This window comes from Caloenas nicobarica, chromosome 6 (genome assembly GCF_036013445.1).
Source record: "Caloenas nicobarica isolate bCalNic1 chromosome 6, bCalNic1.hap1, whole genome shotgun sequence".
In the NCBI taxonomy this organism is placed as follows: Eukaryota; Metazoa; Chordata; class Aves; order Columbiformes; family Columbidae; genus Caloenas; species Caloenas nicobarica.
This window is the reverse complement of record NC_088250.1, coordinates 6,572,903-6,593,351: the sequence shown is the minus strand read 5'-3', so window position 1 is coordinate 6,593,351 and position 20,449 is coordinate 6,572,903. Positions and strand designations below refer to the sequence as shown.

General features: G+C 44.8%; 1 protein-coding gene across 9 annotated transcripts in view; it reads right to left on the bottom strand.

Annotated features, from left to right (window-relative positions):
* The window catches only part of HDAC4 (histone deacetylase 4), a 231,084-nt gene extending 229,553 nt beyond the window's left edge, over positions 1 to 1,531 (bottom strand). For 7 of the 9 annotated variants that reach the window (XM_065637251.1, XM_065637248.1, XM_065637254.1 and 4 more), the window contains exon 1: positions 1,433 to 1,531. The gene's annotated coding sequence lies outside the window, so the exon portion shown is untranslated. Of the gene's footprint in view, positions 1 to 227; positions 420 to 798; positions 840 to 1,432 lie in introns of those variants that run through there. The other 2 variants (XM_065637249.1, XM_065637250.1) reach the window with 2 other exon arrangements.
* Between the last annotated feature and the right edge of the window lie 18,918 nt (positions 1,532 to 20,449).

The following is a 20,449-nucleotide window of genomic DNA, read 5'->3' as shown; positions in this document are numbered from 1 at the left end:
AAATGATTGTTATGTAAATACATTTGCTTGCTTAAGATGTCACGCTGCGTTCCCCACGCCACAAACACTCAAAAGATAACATTTAAGGAGCCGAGGGATTGCACAGCATCCTTCCTGATAAATTCCTGCAGCAAAACCCACACACAACTGCTCGGCAACACCTCCCTTGGCGCTGCTCCGAACGCGGTATAAGCTCATTTATCGCTGCACAAACCCACTCTTCGTACCTCGGAGCGACACACGCACTTTATCCAACACCAGCTCCCCAAATCGCACATTTTGGGGGCGCAGCCGCCCGGCGGGCACAGCCGGGGCTCGGACCTGTCAGTGTCCCCGCAGCGTCACCCCAGGACTTCCGAACAGCGCGGGGATGCTGGGGAGAATCCCCCCTGTTCTCTCCTACTTGCAAAAAAAAAAAAAAAAAATAAACCCTTTTTTAAGTATTTTTTTTTAAGGGGTTGGTGCCCCGGGGGTCGCGGCGACCTCCTCGGCCGAGCCCGGCGGCCGCTGCCCCGCCAGGCAGCCCCGGGAGGCTCGCTCCGGCGGGGCCGCGGGCGGAGTCGGCCCCGACACAAACTTTCCCCAAGTCCCGCGTTATTCCCGGGGCGGGGAGTGGCGGGGGGAGGAAAGAACCGACCCCGAGCCGCGGCCCGCTCGGCGCCGCAGGGCCCCGCCGCAGGGCCGCCCCGCCCGCCCCGGCCAGCGCCCGCGCCCCGCCGCCGCCACCGCCCCCGGGGCCGGGCCCACGCCCTCGCCGCAGCCCGCGCCCTCGGCCCGGGCGCCGCCCGCGGCACTCACCGCCGCCCGCATCGCTCCCCGCCGAGCCCCGCGCAGCACCGAGGCGGCGGCGCTGCTCGCCGCGGGGGGGGGGGGAAGGGGGAGGAGCCGCAGCCGACCGGGAGAGGAGGGGCGGGGCGAGGGAGGGGGCGGGGCTTGCGGCAGCGCCGACACCACCCTCCTCATTCACAAAAACGCGAGCGCGGACCGGGCGGGAGCGCTTGCCATTCACGCCCCGCCCACCCCCGCCGCTACGCCCATACCGAGTGATGGCGCGCGGCGGCCCCGCCCCGCTGAGCGCGCCGCCCTATCAGCGCGAGGCAGGAGCCGCCGAGCGGCTCAAATCCACCCGCCACTGCGGCACAAGCGAAGCGGATTGGCTCCGGGAGCTGCCCATCACCTTCCCCCCCCCCCCCCCCCCCCCCCCGGAACCCTCCGCGCTTCACGGTCTGAGCGCGGCGGAAAACAGCCCGGCGGCGCCAATGCCTTAAAGAGCCCGGCGGCCGGGTGAGGCCCCGCCGCAACTCAAAGCCGGCGGGCAGAAAAGCCTTAAAGGGGCCGCGCCGCGGCCAGCCGTGCACAGCGGCGAGGGCGGCGCAGCGCTGCCCGGCGGGGGAAGGCGGTGTGTGGAGGGGTGGGGGCGCCGCGTACTGACCTGGGTGGCGGCGGGCGCGGCGGAGGCAGCTGCACGTCGATGGCCCCGGCGCGGACACCGCGGCGCGCGCGCCACCAACGGACTCAGCCCGTGACGGGATCCGCCATCTTGGAATTTTTAATGGCGAGTCACGTGGTGCGACCATTTTTCCCCCCGGCCAATCAGGAAGCGCGGGTTATTTATAGCCGCAGCTCCACTCTTTTTCTCTCCCACCCCTCCAGCCCCTTGGCTCCGCCCCATCAGGCCCCGCCCCTGGCCCCGCCCCGCGGCCCATCGCCCAGGCGACGGCGCGAGGGGTCCGGGCCGCGTCCGCCATGTCTGCGCTGGGCCTGCCCGCCCGGGGTGGGACCCGGAGCGGGGTTCGGGGTGTCCCCTCAGCCCCGGGGGCCCAGGCGGGCTCAGTCCCGCACCAGCAGCTGGAGAGGAGCCAGGGCTGGGATGGAGCGTTCGCTCAGCACCATTGCCTCCCAGCTGGCGACCGTGTCCTCACCTCAGCGCCGCAAACAAACGCCGTGTGTCTGAGGGCCTGCTGGTTCTAGAAGAGTCGTGCGAGTGCGACAAGATCCTTTTCCCCTTCCGACCCCCTGGTGCCAATAGTTTCCTCCACAGTTCCACCTGTAGCTACTCAGAGGTGGAGATGCGATGGAAGGAAAAAGTCAAATACAGATCAATTTTCTATGAGATCTAGCGGAGAGGTGACTGTGGTGCTGCATTCCTTTAAAGTCAATTCTCTCACTCGCAACAAATTTGTGCATTATTTTGTTTTCTTAGGTAGTTTGACCCAAACTATAGGTTTTTTGATTTTTAATAATGGAGACGAATTGACTAGATATACCATAGAAAATGCAAGCTGTAGTACATACAGTATTTTAATAGAATATAAAACTTCTTTGTCGGTTTTCTGCATCCAAGATCCCACCCCTGAAGTGCTTATTTCTTTTATCCACCAAGTATTGTCTATAAAAAGTGGCTGCTGAATGCACCGCTTTTAATAGCACAGAGCTGAATCAAGATACAAAAAATGAAAACGGGAGAGCATAGTTCAGAATCTTTCCAAATCTTTGCTTGAATTACCAAGAAGAAAAAAAAAAAGGAATTGTTCAGCATACTCACCTCTACCTGTGTTTTCCTAGCAACCATTCAACATCTAATTGATTTTTCTGTTTTCTAAAGAATTACCCTATTGAACTGTCAAGTCTCCTCTAGCTGCAGTTTCTCCATTGGCCAAGCCCAGGGCTGGCATGATTCTCATTTCACTTGCATTTTGTTGGTTTACCTTTGAGTAGCGCCACGCCTGAAACTGAGAAGTCAACACTGCAAATGTTGCTTATCATGGGAAGCAAAATATCTCAGCATCTGTATTAGCTGGTGGAAGATAGAGTAGTGGGGGGATACCTGTGAGGCATCTGATATGCATTAGGAACCAAAAACCATCTCAGGCTTCACTGAAGAGATGCCCAATGCCCAAGGAGAGCCTAAGGCTCAAGTGCCACAACATTAAATACAATTATATTACTCCCTTTCTTGTGATGACTGTTCACCTTTTTTTTGAAGGTAAGCCACCACTGTAGTCCTAGGAATAAAACCCCTTTCATGTTCAGTTACATTCTGTCTGAGGTGAAGGTCTCTGCACGGCATCCAAACCTCTCCCATCCGAGTAGTTCTTGGACTTTGCGCCGGTGGAATCTTTGGCTTGCACAAAATTGATGGTACCAGCCTGGGCTCGGGGTCCTGCACCGCACTCATGGCCCATTAAAAACAGAGGGACTTCCCACTTGGCTTTCAAGGAGTTTCTTGACATCCTCAACTAAGACAATGTGAAACATAACATTTCTATTTGTAGGCAGCCATCCCAGCACACTTCTTGTGGTTTTGATTAATTGGCTCTTGCTAAATTGTTTTTAAACTTCCAGATTTTCCTTTAAAAAAAAAAAAAAAAAGAAAAAAAAAATGAAGTCCTGTAGTTCAGCCATCTGGATTTACATAAATTCTGGGACCTGATGGGAATCGTTAACAACTTTGTCTCTCCCTCAAAATTTACATATACATGGTAGTATATAAACACTGCTCCTTTTTTTTTTTCTTTTTGAGATGACATTTCCATTTGAAAGGGCCACCCACCTAAAAATCTTTGCTATATTGATCTGACCCCCACAGTTGCTTTTTTTCCCATGCTGTGAACAACATGCTCAGGTCTGGGCAGAGGTCAGAATTACTCTGACAGTTCCATCAGCAGTAGCAGCCCATTAACTTCAGCTTTCCACTCTTTATTTTTAAGAGATTAGTTTATTACCATCAACTTACAACAAACATTCCATTTTGATTATTCTAAGCTTGCGCAAAGAGGCAGCACGGCCCGCCTTGGAGAAGGCCTGAAATTTTGGAATGTTCTCCCTTTAATATGCACCTAAGAACACCACTGGCACGAAGAGCACCACGTCTGCATAAAGCTGAAGCCCTTTTTTGTTACATTTTTACCTTATATTGGCTTGTGGGCTTGTTCATTTGTTGCTCTTTGGTCAGTGAGGTTTTAAGTTTCCTTGTATGGTTGCTCTGCTATCTTTCTTCGGGGCCAATTTGTGTGCATATATGCGCGTATAAATAAGCTTCTAAATTACGTTTAAGTGTCAAGAGGCGTATGGGTGTAAGTGCTTTAGGACTAGAAGTTTACTAATGCCGACTGCATAGCTGACAAGGTGATAGTTGCAAAGTCTACAAGTTCTTCGGTGGATCTAATGATGGATTATCAGCGTTGGACCCACCTGTGGCCCCTCTCCTGCACCTCCCCTTTTCTGGTACAGCTGGGAGATGGTTTGGTCACCAATGTGGGTTACAAATAATGTTTTTCCTAAGCAGGCAGTGCAACTTCTGAACATGACAGAGCCCAGCGATACCCTACCCGCAACGCTAAGGATTGAACATTGCGCTGCGGACCCATTTTCTTGGTTACAAACTGCAGAGGCCGCTTGCCTGGCTCTGTCAGTTGCCGCCACTGCTCTCTGCATTGCTGAAGTAGTTTTAAAAGAGGAAACAAGAGCAGAAAATTGTGCCTTAAAAGTTGCCATGGAGCGTAAGTTTTATCTTCAACATTTGATTGATGCAGTACTAGTGGTTGTGGGTGTGAATATGCGTATCTATTAATATCCAGTCTAGGCTAACCTGTGCATAATGACAGAAAATTAAACCTTGTCATTGTTCATATAAATTAGAGCTCAGATTAACAACAAAAAGTATTCTTTCTATATATTAAATCCAACTGTATATAGCATAGTCTGTTTTTACTGTGATTGCAGGTGAAAAGTTAACTCAAAAGCCATTTGAAGTAAAAAAAACAACAAAAACAACAACAAAAAACCACTTGACAGAGCTAATTCATAAAGACTTAAATAAAATGCAATTACAGAACTTCCCGCCTACATCCATCTCATCTTTAGCTGAACTCTATGTCTTGTTTGTCAGAAATGGTTCCATTTGTTAATGTTCTTAAGCAGGAAACAGCCATCACAACACTCCAGCTAATTTCCCTCTCTAGTCACATGGATCTGGTGAAAGTAAAAGAAGGGGCCTCAGCTTTCTGCTCTAATGCTGCCTCTCCCACCACCTCCTTGGCCAAAAAAAAAAAAAAAAAAAAAGACAGAGAAAAAGAGTATTGACTTAGCAAGAAAACCAGCAGAAACTTCCTCCAGAGCCTGGCCACTGAAGACCTGCTGCAAGTGCCACTTGCATCTTTGGAAGGTCAAGCCTGGACACAAGTTCCCACCTGGTGATCACTTTCTCCTCTTTCCTCGATCAGTTAGTTGCCATCATTGCTCTCCTTTGATATTTCTCTCCTGACAGCCACCCTTCATTGCTTAATCTCCCACTCCCATCTGTTCTGCATCCTTCCTACATCATACTTATTTACTCCTTTCTGCCATAAAAAAATTAAAAGCAGCAACCACACCACAAAGCACAACACACCACCAACCAGACTGTAATGGAACAGAGAATGTTAAATTTACATTGTCCCACTCCTGTGTTTTCCTCTGACAGAACCTTTTTCCCCCCGCTCGGTGAATTTTGCTTCAGCTGGGACCCCTTGTACCTTTGTATAATACTCCTGCAGAGAGAGACTTCTCTTTTTTGCTGTGCTGTGAGATGTCTCTTCTGTGCAGAGCAGTCCTGTCTGGCTTAATGCGAGCAGTAAAGGAGAACAGGGTGGTTCTCTTCCACTTCAGGGGGTGCCTGTTGAGGCTGAAGAAGCCTGCATTTGGCTGAAGAAACTATTTTCCAGCTTGTCTGCAGACCAAACAGTTCATCAAGTCTTCATCCTTCAAAGACTGAAAAGCTTAAATTCTGATGCATTAAGATCCAGTCTCTAAGAAACAACTTATTGCTGTTGTCTTGGACAAACTCAAGCCCCTGTCCCCAGTTTGGAGGAGCTTCTTTGAGCTGCAGCAAGGAAAGTCATATAGCTGCTGTTTGAAAACTGTAAGGAAGATGTAAGATGAAAAAGAAAATGTTTGCATATGAAGACTGCTAGTGAAGACACATAGGGTTGTTATCGCAGTCATTTTATCCTAAGTACAATACATTTTTTAAGTTTTCTTGCCATGATTTGCTTTGAACATTTTTTGCTGGATATTGTAAACTCCATATTTATTTAGAAATAACAGCTATGTTCAAGACAAGAAATGTTCTGCAGCTGTTGCAAACCCTTGTCCCAAAGTTCTTTCAGTGTCACCATCCCTCTTGATTAAACTGAAGAGTTAAGAGTACGAAAGAAATCTGTTTTCCCCCTCAACTGTTTTTTTGGTTCAGTCAATTTTAGTGGCACATTAAGGCTTAAATTTAGACATAAACAAGAAATAAGCCTAAAATTAATATGGAATCTGTGTGAAGTTGAGGCTATAATTGTTGAATACACTTAATTTACGTGTGATTGTTTTCTGGTCCTTAATGTTAAAAAAAAAAGCCATCCATGGCAGCTGCTGGGAGAAAAACACGTATCTCTATAGTGGGAAGCTTAGAGGAAATATTGATTCCTTTTTCTATTCTGTCTCTTTCAACCACAAAAAAAAAAACAAAACCACTACAACAAAAAAGCACCACACAACCACCAAAAAAAAAACCCCTCCTGCATCATGATACAGGGTGAAAAACAATTAAAATATAAATAAAAGGAAAAAAAAAAAGACAAAAAAGCAACAAGTTACGTCTTTAATAAAAAAATATATGCAGTCTGGCCCCTGGGTGTTGGTTTTAAGTGAAGATATTGACTTCCAGCTGAATGATGGGTAGAATATTTTTCTACTGAAATATTGATAGTAGATTACACTAAACCACAAACTATCTCCATAAAGCCCATCATTTCTAATCCTAATGGTGTTTTCTTTCCCTTGGATGACTACTACATTCATGATATGATGGCTTTATTCTATCTGGGGGAAAAACTTTTTACCATACAGCTAAATTAACTTGTCAAAAGACTTCAAACTTCGGAAGCTTTTACAGCTCAGTTCAGAGCTATTATTCAAGACTGAATGAGAAGGCTGTGGATGGTAAAAGCTGGCAAAAAGAAAAAAAAAAAAAGATTAACAAGTCAAATGGAATACTTACTTTTTGTTCAGGCTGTGTGTGTTTCATTGAGCTGTCTCAGAATAGCTGTATTTTGCCCATAACACCCTTGCTCTGCAATGAAAGGCAGAATGCTGCTTTCTGCTGCTCCGGGAGCTGGGACCCAGTGCTCACTCTTTCACACACATTTGGTTATATTTAGTTTGTGCCAACCTAAATAAGTGTCAACCAGCTCTCCAAAAACGTGGGGAACACAAAGGAGAATGGCTAGCTGCTAAATTGAGGCAGAGCAAGAACACGTTTAAACTTATTTTTACCCTTTTCTTTTAAAATAAGATCACAGTCAGTCTTACAGTCGGTTACAGCTTTCTCATGCAAATAAAAATGTCTGGCTGTAGGAGCAGCAACCACCTTTAAGCAGAAGCAACTTTCAGATTTCACAGACAAGTAGCAGCTGGCAGAGCTTGTACTTGCAGCTTTTCCTTTCACAAATCCAATCTACTTTGGGACAAAGCTTGAATAAAAAGCCGAGACAACAGTTACAGTCCCAGGAAGGGAATTCAGGACTCTTAGACCCAGGGCGCTATGGGAGAGTGTGCAAATAGGTTCGCAGGCAAAGGATGTGGCAGAACGGGATCCGTCATGGGCAGCCTGGCGAGTGGCCTGAATTCAGCGTGTTCTCCGTGCAGATGCCTGTGGCTGCTCCGTGGGGAATGCTGAGCACAGGAGCAAGTCTTAAATACATCTCATCACTAAGGCCTGCAGGGAGGTTCTACCGTTCACTTGGGACCCACAACTCTCTCATTCAAAAACTGAATTGGAGGCACTTCACTTTTTTTTAGAGATGCCCAGTATTTTTAAGTGTTCAGAGCACGCATCCATGAAATGGGCGATCCAAGGTCACTTCTCTCTTCTGCCTGGCATGTTCCTCCTCCCTAAAGGATTGTGGTCACGATGGCACGGGAGAACATCCCTCCGGCTGCGAAGGCAGATGTGCAGGACGCACGGGATGAGAGAGCAGGCAAGATGTTAAGTTCCTGAGCTGCTGGGCTATAGAGGATGGCTGAGAAACATTTAGGTTCTAGAACATTGTCTAAGTTTAGACTGGTGTTGACAGGACCAGCAGCACAGCATCATGATGTTTTGAGGCTTTGCATTCCGGAATCTAAACTCTGGCTGGGAAGCACTTAATAGCTGCCTTCATAATAAGGTAGCAACCTACTGCAGCTTGGGGAAGAGCATCTTTGAGCTTAGGTTACTAAATGAGAGCTAACTATATTATTGCATTTGGCCTTTTTCTTTTAAGTGCCTTGGTCCTGCATCTGTAAAATAGGAATGTTGTTTCCCTTCCTAAGAACAAGGTTAGGATAAATGCACCAGGATTTCTTACCCATTAGTGGGAGACCTGCAGATACAAATGAGGTAGTAGAGCATAAAAAAAACAAACAAAACCAAACAAACAAACAACCACAACAAAACAAAAGAACCCCCAACAAAACAAAACAAAACAACTATCAACAGGCATTTTTGTCATTGCACAGAAGAAAGAAAACTTTAGGCTGTGGCAAACTAATAAAGTTGCTGATGATTTCTGCCTATGTAGTTCTATTGCATTGAAAGCACACAGCAACTCAAATATCTGTCACAGCTGTACAAGATTAGTAAACAGAGATGCTCTGTTGTCTTCTGTACCACTACGTGTTGACATTATCACTGCTTAGTTCTCTCCGCTGGTTGGAGATGGCCACCTGACATCGATGACGATGAGCACACTTCAATCAAAGCCCCATTAGGCAGGAGGTTTATTTTATGCACATGGAAGCCAAGACCAATCCGGATACAAAGTGCATCAACAGGGCTCAGGGTCAGGAGCTCGGTGCTGCTCAGGAATAAATCATGTTTTGTCAGACATGGCGTTTTTTGACCAAGGTCCAGAAGAGAAGATATTTCAGTTTTAAGCAGTTGAGACTAAAAGGAGCACTGATAGATGATGTGTAGGGGAAAAACTGCACAGGCCTTTCAAATTCCCAATTTCTTCCTTCACCGTTTCATTTTTCTAAGTTTCATTTGGGTGACAGCTTTCTTATTTAGAGCTCATGCATTTCCTGAATATGTGTATCTCTTAAAAGGCTTGGGCAGCTGTGTTTTGCACTTGGCAAAACCTCAGTCGTCTTGTTTTCCCTTTCCTATGACAAAACCAAAACCGCAGCTAGTTTTGGATTTGAACCTGCTGGGAAGTACCAAAAGACCTCAAAGTTTCTCTGTCTGCTTACAGGGGAGCAATTACTGCAGTGTATCAGCTTTTCAGATCAAACCTTCCAGTTGCATGTCCAATAAAGAAGGGGCAAAAAGACTGGCACAAAAAGGAGGAATACATGAATAGAAATGTTAACTGGGTGCACTCAGAAAGCAAAGCAGAGCATTAGAATAAAATACAGCATAAAGCATTAGAAGAGAATATAGCAAGGAGCAAGATCTGTTCTTGCTGAGTATACCTGGATGTATTCACATAAATAATACAGAAAATTTCTGAAAGTTGAAGTCTGGAGCTCACCCCAGGGGGCTGTCTGTGGATGTATAGGTCTTGTGCTGAAACATGTCATCTACAGATCATTCCTGTAGCACTGGTTCAGCTCTTTATGCAGAGACACAGAGGCATCTAAAGAGGGAAAATCCTCAGATCTTTATCTCTCTTTTTTAAGATTTTTTTTTTCCCCCTAATGCTTGTCCTTTACCCATTTTATCTTAAAAACTTGTGTTCATTATGAACACTTTCTCTGACTTCTTAAAAAGCATCACAGCAGATCAAGACATGCCAACAGAAGTACAAGTGTCCAGAATAGCAACAGTGAAATGGGCTTGTGGAAAATGGTATCAAAATCATGAAAGGAATGTCTCGAAAGTCTGAAGAGTTATACTCAGACCCGGCTTGGCACTAATAATGGCACTAATAATTGGGTGGGACTTCTGAATCTAGCATTCTCATTTGCAGGTATGTTATTTAATAGAAAGCTAAGACAAATATTCAGTCATTAGTGTTAAAAGTAAAATTTAGCATGTATTAGGATGAGAGGTTAGAGAAGTCAAAACTTCTGCAGCCTTTGAAATATGTCTATAAAAGCTGGGCAGACAGGAGAGTTACTTCTCTCTTCCAGGATCAGCAGGGCAAGATCAGGCCTGTAAAAGAACAGGAGGTCCCTCTAGCTTTCTTACACACACCAAAAAAAAAAAAAAAAAAAAAGAAAAAAAAGAAGAAGAAAGGCAGACTTCACATTCTGAAAAAGAGCAGACAGCAGAAACCCCGTGGTGTCACAGACTAGATTCAAGGAAAGGACTGAATGGGACAGAAACTAAAACTGAAGAGTTATTTCAAAAAGTTGCAAGGCAATGGAGACCAACCCAGAAATGGAATGTAATTGAGATATAGATCAATAATACCTACACTGCATAATAAGTACTGTATGTTTTTTTCTTTTTGCAAAAGAAAGAGCTTGCAATAGGTACCTCTAGAGATGTTGTTGCAATAGGACACATCTGTATTGTTCCAGTAGAATTGGTGTAGGTTGTTCACACTGCAATACTCTGGCATCCAAAGAGGTGAGGCACACACATCTTGATTCACCTTATCAGGAGCTTCCTATCATGTTAACAGGTGGCCTGATGGATATTAAAAAACTCAGTTATGAACACCGATGGGGACTTTTCAAACATCACACATTAGCGGGCTAATATGGATAACCTCTAGGAAAGCTACTGGGTTGGCTAAGAAATCTTAGTATGATAAACAGAGCCTCTGCCTTGCACTGGAACAAGGGGCAGGACACATCTGGCTCATACATAGAAACTAGGATGTAAAATGCTGTAATCACATGGTAGGAAGCATAGTGGACCAATATTGGGCTGTGCTTCTAGACAAGCAAGGTTCTCCTTGTGTTAGAGGTTTGTTGTTTGTTTGTTTGTTTTCTTCCTGGTCATCTGGTCAAGTGAACAAAGGACAAGCAGTGATTTGCCCGATTGCAAACCCAGCACTTGTGAACTAACTCGTATTTTGGATAGGGCGAGTAGGCATGGAAGAGTTATTAGAGTATGGCAGTGGAGGACTGGCTGAAGAGTGGGAGAGGCATGTTGCTTAATTTCGTACGTTCTTCTGAACCCTGCAAACCACTTCTCTCCAGCACCAAAGCACAAGAATGGTTTTTGTCATCTTGCTTTTGGTAAATCCAGACAACTGTTTCAGGGGAGATTACTTGTTAAATTATCCACAATGCTACAGATGCTAGGCTGTTTATTTTGGTCATATATTTCAAATAACAGTTTCTCCAGCAAACAGTGTAACAGCTGTGGCTGATAAAACTCCTGGGTATAATCATTATCCTCATTTTCCTGATAGAGATTGTCACAGATTTACTGCTGAGTTTTGGCCTAGCTACTGGTGCTCTACAGTCAGCCAAAAATAAAATGGGAATGGATATCCTTAACATGAAAAAACAAAAGGAAGAATTTTTAAGGTTGCAAAACTAAAAGAATTACAACTCTCAAGACCAGAGGAAGGAGCTGTGTCCTACACAGGTACACAAATGCACTTTGGATGTGACTCTATCACTGCAGACCCATTTCTCCCATGCATGACCATATGGATCTTGCCACAAGACTGAGGATTTTGGAAGGTGGACTCCTGTGCCATTGTGAAAGAAGTTCTCTGAAGATCTCGTACATATTTCAAAGCTGACTTACCAGGAGCATCCATCAGTTTCGGGTGCCTCGGTTAGTGGCAGCTCTGTTTGCTGAGGGCCTGACTGTCTACAAAACCTTCTTTGAAGCCACAGTCCAAAAATCTAGCCTGAGGTTTGTCCTCATACAGAAATCACGCAGTCAGACTTGGAAACCACTTTGAAAACATGGGCATCCTTAGCCTTTAATACACAACCGTACAGTGTGCAAGGTACAGCAGCACACCTTCAGCAGAATGTGTACGTTCATACATACGTATCCCATATGTGTTTTTGCAAGGTGACTTACCCAAAGTTAATTTTTCAAGTAGCAATTGCAGTGCTCATGCAAGATGCAAAGAAAATAGGCTTTCGTATTGTTTTTCCTTTCGCATGAGCAGCAGCCCCTGACAGGCCAAAGCAGGCTCCCTCCAACCGCCTTGCCAGCCCTTCTCAGCAGCAGCCTTGAAGACTTAATCCTAAAATTGTAGGGCTGTTCAGTGCCCTTCCCTGTCGATTCAATCGCTGGTCTGTCTGCTCCGGCGTTCAGCTCGGATGCCAAGTGAAGTGGTGGTTTCTGTGATGCACCAGGAACTGGAACGAGACCACCAACTTATTTCACGTCGATTACTGAATAACCACTGGAGGTTTGCAGCTTTCTGCCACCACCGTTCTGGACAGGATTCAAACCAGCAACCTCAAGCGAAAACGATCCCTATTCCTGATACATCCCATCTTCTTCCATATGTTTTAATGAGCAAGCAGGATAGCCCCCAGTTACAGAAAAACAGCCTTACAGTTGGTTTTAAAGAAGCATTTTTGCTTTTCTGGACTCGAGCCCAAATCTCACTTGGATTAACTCACATTCATGTTAGCAGCACACCACCAGCCAAATATAAAGTTCTTCCCCCCCGCCCTTAATTAAATTGTTATTCTCTCAAATCAAATGCAAGCATTGTCATCACTCCAAACTAAGAAAGATCACAGGTCAATGTTGCCAGTGAAATTTAAAATCAACTTGGAATAGCTTTACTTTTAGCAGAAAGTATTTTCTTTTACTGGATATTTCTCAGCAAGCCAACTGTTAGAATTGAAATAGGGCAGGTTTCTAGACTATCAACCTCAAAAGATGTTTTCTATCTGCTTTCCTCCTGCCTTCAGAAGAGAGACAGCATCCTCATTACGCTTGTTTTAACTCTTCACATTTGGCGGGGGGGGGGGGGGGGGGGGGGGGGCGGGGGGGCAGGTGATTATGCCAAAGAACATGCCCATTTGCCACAGCTTCTCACTACATTTTCAGGACCACCACAAGTTTTGCCGGCAAACCCAATTCTGTCCTGTCCCTGCTGAGCAGGTTTGCTAACGCAGCTCTGCAGGCAGTGGCATTTCTAGTATCGTTCATGCACACAAAGTCCAGACACCAGGAGAGCAGCTTACACCCGGCTCAGATGCCTTGAAGTCCTCAGCTCCCAGCAGCCCTTACCAAAAAAACACAAAAAAAACCCCAAAACACCACACAGCCAACTTGCTACAACCCGTATCAATTTATTTCCAGCCTCCATAGGAGCTTTAAAGAGAGTGGGGTACAGAAATGCTCGAGAAAGACAAGTCAGAGTTAAAAATTAGAGTGGAAGCACATACCTACTGCTCATTAACTGACTTCAGATGATACCAGCTTGCTAGTTTGTTTTTTTATTTTTTCTGCAGCTCTGTCAGGGAATGCTTTATTTGCTTAGTAAAGTTTTCACATACAATATGTTGTTGCTGTTTTGTTTTGTTTCTTAAATCCCTTACCTATATATTTATTACAGATATATATTATACCCTCGCAGTAAAGAAACACTGCAAAGTGCTAGTTAACTTCTCAGAGCTGACTGAATAATACCATAAATACAAGGGTACTGAAATGACAACAATAAAGGAATCTGTACTTTGAACAATAAATATGAACTGTAGCTGTGCTTTGGATTTTAAGCATGCTCTAGCTAATAGGTATTCAGCTTGTGTGGGCCAGTGACATTTAAATAAACACATGTGCCATCCAAGGGGGTTGGCTGCAGAGCCTCTTGTCAATTGAATCCAGCCCTGGGAACAGTAATAGAGCAGTTCAGGATTGCAGAAATTCCATGCTGGGCTAGCCCTTGGTGGTATCTCTCCTGAAACCATAGACGTCCTCCATAGGAAAAAAATTAAAAATAAAAAAAGGACAATGGGGATGAGGAGGGGGTGGAAAACCCCCAAAATATGTGGCTTCAAAGAAATGCTGAAAGTATTTATAAGAAAAATGTCTGCCAGCCTGCCCTTTGCAGACTAAAGGAGAACTCAGCTCCTCTGAAACTGAGCTAGCTTGTCAATCTTAGTGTTCCTACACTGCATTGGAAAAAAAAAAATCATGTTTTAAACAGAGACATTATTTTTTCCTTGCAAAGCAAGGCCACAAAGTACACTCATGTAAATCCATTTCTGATATGAAAGTAACAGGTACCTGGTTTGCAGGACCCAGGAGGATCCTGAGACAACAACTTTCTGCAGCACTTGACCTCCTGAGGCCACCTCTACATGCAAAAACAGGTTTGATTATGGTGGAATAAGCTTGATTGCATTTCTGGAAAGGAGAAGGACTAATGCTGTAAGTCTTTCTTTCCCTGTTCCAGCAAACCAGTCAGTAGCCCTAGATGTCAAGAATTATTTGGCAGCTCTAGACAGGATGTTAATCCTCAGCATCTCATTCCAAAATGAGATAAAGACTACGAAGTGTCCCAAGCACTTGTTTTGCATGATGCGCGTAAATGGCAGGTGATGCTTTACATGTTAGTAATTAAATATTCTCTCTCACTGTTGTGGAAAGCATAGTTTCACACCCAGGCGGTACCTTTTCTCATGACCAGTGCATACTGACACAGATGAGGGATAACCGAGGAATAAGATGACATCAATTCTGGGGCTGTCAGCCTCAGAAAAAGGGAAGATGACAGTTTAAAAATTGAAAAAACAAACAAACAAACAAAACAAAACAAAACAACGACGACCAAAAAACCCACCAAACAAACAAACAACCAACCACAAAAAGAACAACCACAACAAAACAAATAAGCAAAAGTAATCCAAAGGGGAATTCATTGAGCTATCACTGAGTTTAACACTGAGCCAAGCAGTAGAGGCTGTGTAATAGCATTGCAGATAATTAGAAAACCAGGATGAAAAACCATGCTTTTGGAAGCTGGCATCACACCCCTTGGGGAATTATTGTGGGCATCAATACGTAAGTAGGGGCAATTTAGTTGATACTGAATACTCTGGCTTCTCAAAAGATCCCTCACCAGGGGCTCCTAGGAAATTTCTCTCTCCTGGGATTAGAAGAAAGGTTCTCAAGTGAATTCAAAACTATTACAAAATAGGAAGGGACAGGTAGGAATAAACGGTTGTTTTCATAGCAGAGGGAATCGCAGTGGAATCCCACAGTAATTTGGACTGTGACGTGTTGTTCTCAGAGCCTGAAGGTTCTGGAAAAGGGATATAGGAGCAATTTACAGAGAATAAAGAAAAAAAATTACTTTAAGTCACAGAAATTAGTGCTATCTACAAAGAGCTGCAGAAGGACTGAAGGACATGGCAATAAAACAGATTAGCAGATGCTGATAAATAAGCAATAGCACAAAAATCAGACTGACCTCACCATAGTGCCTCCATTAGTTATTGCCACTCAGAAAAGGGATAATCTAAATCAACAAGAACATCATTTCATTCCCAAACAGTGAGCAGAGAGATGACCAGACTGTAAGGAATTGCCAGGAATGGCTTGAGAAATCCCTCCCCTTAAGTTACAGTTTACATCTGGCCAGTTACTTCTCTGCCTGAAAAAGAGGCGAGTTCTGAATCCCTGTCACTTTTTCTAACAAATTAGGAGGTGTGTGGTGGTGGTGAACATATCGTCACTCCTTCTAACAGTACAAGAGCACCGTTTAATGCCCATTCTTGAAACATTGCAGATTGAAAACCAAAACAAAGCACTTTTTCATGCAGATCGTGGACTTCACCACCATAGTTGTGGAAGCCAGAAAAGCGAGCGTGCTCCGAAGGCATCGAGCCAAAATAATGGAAGGTAAGCTGAACAGAAAGATCCAGGAAACATAAAAATTAGAGAAAAAACCTCTAGCTCAGAAAGCTGTTCAGCTGCAGCTGGTTAGGAGGGTTTGCTGGAGCCAGCGTAACGCCTGCTTATATGCTCCTTCCATTAAGCGTCCGCCACCAGCCAACGTCAGAGATAGTGCACAAAGCGAGCTGAGCCTTCAGTCTGCCTTCGTACAGCTGCTCCCGCACTTCACAGATTAACTTTGGATCCGGACATAATTGGTACAGAAGGAAAATATTGAAAGAAGTCTGGGAGAGAATGTCTAGCATGCGTTCCTAATGGAGCCAGCGCTTTCAAAACAGTCCCTCTAAATATAGTTTCCAAAAAAACCCACTGAAGTCAATAGGATTTAGGCATGGCTGTAACTTCTAAAACATGCTACTGGGATAGGAAAAAGGAGTATGTAGAGCAAGGGGAATTTTTTCCCACAGTCACCTTCTCAATGGGGGACAATCACAGACAGGACCCTTGGGTGTGAAGCATCTGAGGAAGAGACTAGACAAAACAATCGCAATAATCAAGTCACTGGAATCAATTACTTCTCATCAGCAAAGTCATCTATGCCTTCCAAAGGAAAATAAATAGTTGAACTACCAGCCAAGCTTGTAACCTGTCATCCTAAACCGCCTTAGCACCCCGTTCTGGAATTTTGCATTTAAAAAAGGAGGACATATGCATGAATAAGGATATAGCGATGGAGAATCAGCATGATTTCTGTAAGGGGAGATTTTGCCTCACGAAACTATGATGGTTCTATAAAGGAGTCAGCAAGCATATGGGTAAGGGAGACAATTGCTCTAATCTTGGATTTCCAAAAATATTTTGAGTATTTTCCCTTCCGAGCACCCCGAGATGCCATGGGATAAAAGCAAAGGTCCTCACACAGGTTAGAATAAAAAGCAAGAAAGAACAGGAAAGCAGAAGGTACAAAGCTAATACCAGCCAAGGCTGGCGATCCAGAATTAACCACAATATTTCTGTACACACTCAATTTCTCTTTCTCAGGGCAGAGCGGCACAGCCGTACAGCTGCCGTCTCACCGCTGCCGCCATGGAGCCTCTTGCTGTGCAGCAGCCGCGGAGGCTCCCGTGGATGTCACCGAGCTCCCAGGTCACCTTTCTTGTCAAGGAATGAGAATCTACTTTGGCTTTCAGCTCACTTGCTCTCTCCGATGCAGTTTGAGCTGTGGTTGCTAGTGATACCTCAGTGGCTGCTCTGTCGCACAGCGCAGGTTCCCCGAATCTCCAAGAGCCTTATTTAAACAATCTACTGTGAAGGCAGTAAGTTTTACAAGAAAGATCTTCAGACAGCAAAAGTACTTTTGAAGCAGGATAGAAATCAAGTTCACAAACTTATATATATATATAATTTTTTTTTTTTGCCAGCTAGCCAGCATCACGGATGAGGGAGGCTACTTTCCAACACATTTCACAAACATCACTTTTTTTTATTCAAACACTTTCATTTGCCAGACCTTTCTCAGAACATCCATTTGATGGAGAAATAGTTCTGACTGCATCAATGTCTGCAATCAGCGCCAAATGTTCATGCATCCTGAGACACACTAGTGTTTGCCACCAAGCCTGTGTGATGCAGAGGTATCTAGAGGCAATGCTGAGGCTGGTGGATGCATCTGCCTAGTCTAATTGCACTGTTTAGAAAATCTGGGATGCTTGTTTGGGTGGAGGTGGGTTCTTAAACCTGCCCAGAGGTTGGAAAGCTAGAGTTGCTGCTGTGAGCACAACATGGAAAGAAAAAAAATAGTATGTCTTGGGGTACAGGGCTGCCTAGAAAAGCAGACTTGAGCTCTCCAAAACTAGTACAAGGAAGAGGATGCTGCATTTATTTACAGAAAAATGTTCCTAACTACACTGAACTCAGTACTGACTCTACTATTGTTCTCCTCCTTGGAAAACAGACCTGGAATAAGATACACCTGTACAGAAATATCTTCAGTGCTCACTGAGATCAACGGAAAGATTCCTGTTAATGTCAACAGCTATGGGCACAGCCCTCAAGTAAATCTATAAAATACATTTAGATCTAATAGCAAAATTAACCATGAGAGTAGTTGAAAGTACTTGAAGTCCCTGGCATAATTCCAACATAGCCAGCACATGAGCGGCAGTGTTCTCAAGTGTCCTGCCCTCCCATAGCCCATCGGATTATGGATTTCTTCGAGGGATGAGCATCACCTTGCTGAAGAAGCTGGAAGCCTTGCTAGGGGGGATGCAGGTGGAAGATCCAGCTCCAAATCCTGCTGCGGTGCCTGCCAGGAAGCACAGCAACAGGTGCCAAATTTAAGAGTGGTCTTTGGGAATATATGCAAACACCTGCCTAAAAGCAACTGAATTGAGACCGCCAACTCATTTTGCACAGACTACAAAATATTTACTATGATTTCCATTCCTCAGCAAGTGAGGCTCAGATGTCATATTGATTGGGTGCGATGTAAGATGCTTGACAGACAGAAACGATGCGGAGCAATCTGCAAAGCACGAGAAGCTGGGCTCCACAGAACAACACTTATTTCTCAGTACAAGCAAATGTGAGTTGCTGCACGTAGGAACAAAGGCACAGGTTGTATTTTGAGGACAAGGTACTGCATTCGTCAGGGACTGAAACCAAAGAGTCCCTGGCAAATAACTAGCTGCACAGGAACCTGCAGGAAGAGAGGGAGAGCTCATGTCAGTACTTAAATACATACGCGGCAGAAAATAAGCAAAGCACTTTGGCGAGACCATGGCTGGAACAGCACAGGAAGCACATCTGGAAAGCAACTCATCAGGAAAGAGGCAAAGATCTCAGCTGAAGTCTGGAAAACCTGCCCTGAAGTCCAAGGCTGAAACGACTCATCTCCTCTTTGGGCTGGAGAGATGGTCTGACCAGTCCATAACAGCCTATATTGGCAGAGCAGGAGGAAAGATTTCTAGCAAAAAGAGGTCTCCTGAATTTAGAAAAAGCAGAGTCAGGAGCCCACTGGCTGAGCACAGTAGGACTCAGTCTCTGGACTAGCGGTGAAATGTTCATGTGCCAACAACAAGAGTAACTGAAACAACCCTGCCGTGCAGCAGAGTCCTCCCCAGCCACCACCAGGCAAGTCTCTAAGCCCATAAAGAGATATCTTGCCAAAAAACCGGGTCCAAAGGGAACCCCTAAGAAACCTGTTGTTTAAAAACCTGCATCCTTTTTGAACATCACATCAACACTTGCTTTCTGGAGCAAGGTCTGATTTTCTACCCTTAAACTTTCACATGCTCAACAACATAAGGTTCCCAGAGCAGCTGTATTACTTTCTTTCCATGTGTTGCTAGACAATCTAATTTCTTCTTTTATCTGTAGTTACTGGATAGTTGAATTTATTTCAGTTAAGGGAATACTTCCTTCAAGAACTGAAGGTAGCCAAATGCCTCAGAAGATCATTTTAATTCTGTGAGAAGCTGTTCCATGATATTATGATAATATCTGCTGTATATTTTGGTGATCTACTGCTATGCCTTGGGTTCTGTGTTTAAACAGCTGACTTGTGTTATGGAGCATTATGGAGATTTGTTTACACTCAGGTGAGTTATTGCTAAAAAGAAATTTTTGTTAAGCGTCGTAGGACTATATTTCTTTGTGATAGAAAGGTGGTACCATTGAACCACAACCAAAACTAACTCGATGTTTTCCTCTGTTGGACTGATTGCTGTTACCAAGGAGCCTTGTGATCCCTGCCCGCGGCACAAGACAGTGCTATGCAAAACACGGGATCCAAGAAATGACCAAAACAGAGACTATCCACCCTTTGGAGAATTGCCCCTTTCCATTTTCAACAAGATAAATCAAATTTAATTCAAATCAAAATTACCTCAAAAAGAATGGCTGCAGTACACTTGTGGCCATTCAGGAAATTATGCTGGAGAGGAGAAGGGCTTGAGAATTAAGGGACAGGGAAGCATCTTGTTTGAGACAGAGACGAAAAGCAAGGAGCTGCAAGACTTGGATGAAATGCACAGTTTGGTGACAAAGGACTGAAAACTGGTCCTGACACCATCCCCTGAATAGTGCCCTGCAGCAGAGACCAGCTCCAGTTGACACCCACGCATGGATCAGCAGGGCTGCTCTGGGACTGTGCCTCCAGCCTGGTCCCACAATCGGCTCCTTGTCCTGCAGCAAGTGGGGACTGTGCTGATCGCACCTGGCTGACGCCCCCAGTTCTGATTCTGCCTCTGGAAAATCATCCAGAGCTGCGGCAATTGCAGTTGTTACAGGAGCCAGGTCTTGAGCTGTGAGGCAGAGAAACCTCTTTAAGAAGCTGAAAGATGCAGAGCTGCATCTTCCAGTTAATTTATTTTGAGCTTCTTTTAAGATGTATTCTCTTGTGATCAGTTATTCCTTGATAGTACTGCACTTTCAGCAGCAAACCAGTCTCCTTCACTGGTCCCAACCGGCGCGGCTGAGAAACAGCCTTTCCCTTGCAAGTTAATTATAGGAGAAAGCTGTTCTCTGCTTAACTCCTTCCTCAGGCAACCTACACAAGAAGCTTGGCCACAGGAGTCCCCCGCACAGTCAGTCTCACTTTGGAAGCTGATAAGAATAAAAGAGAGATAAATCAGGGGATGCACGGGGGAACGCTGT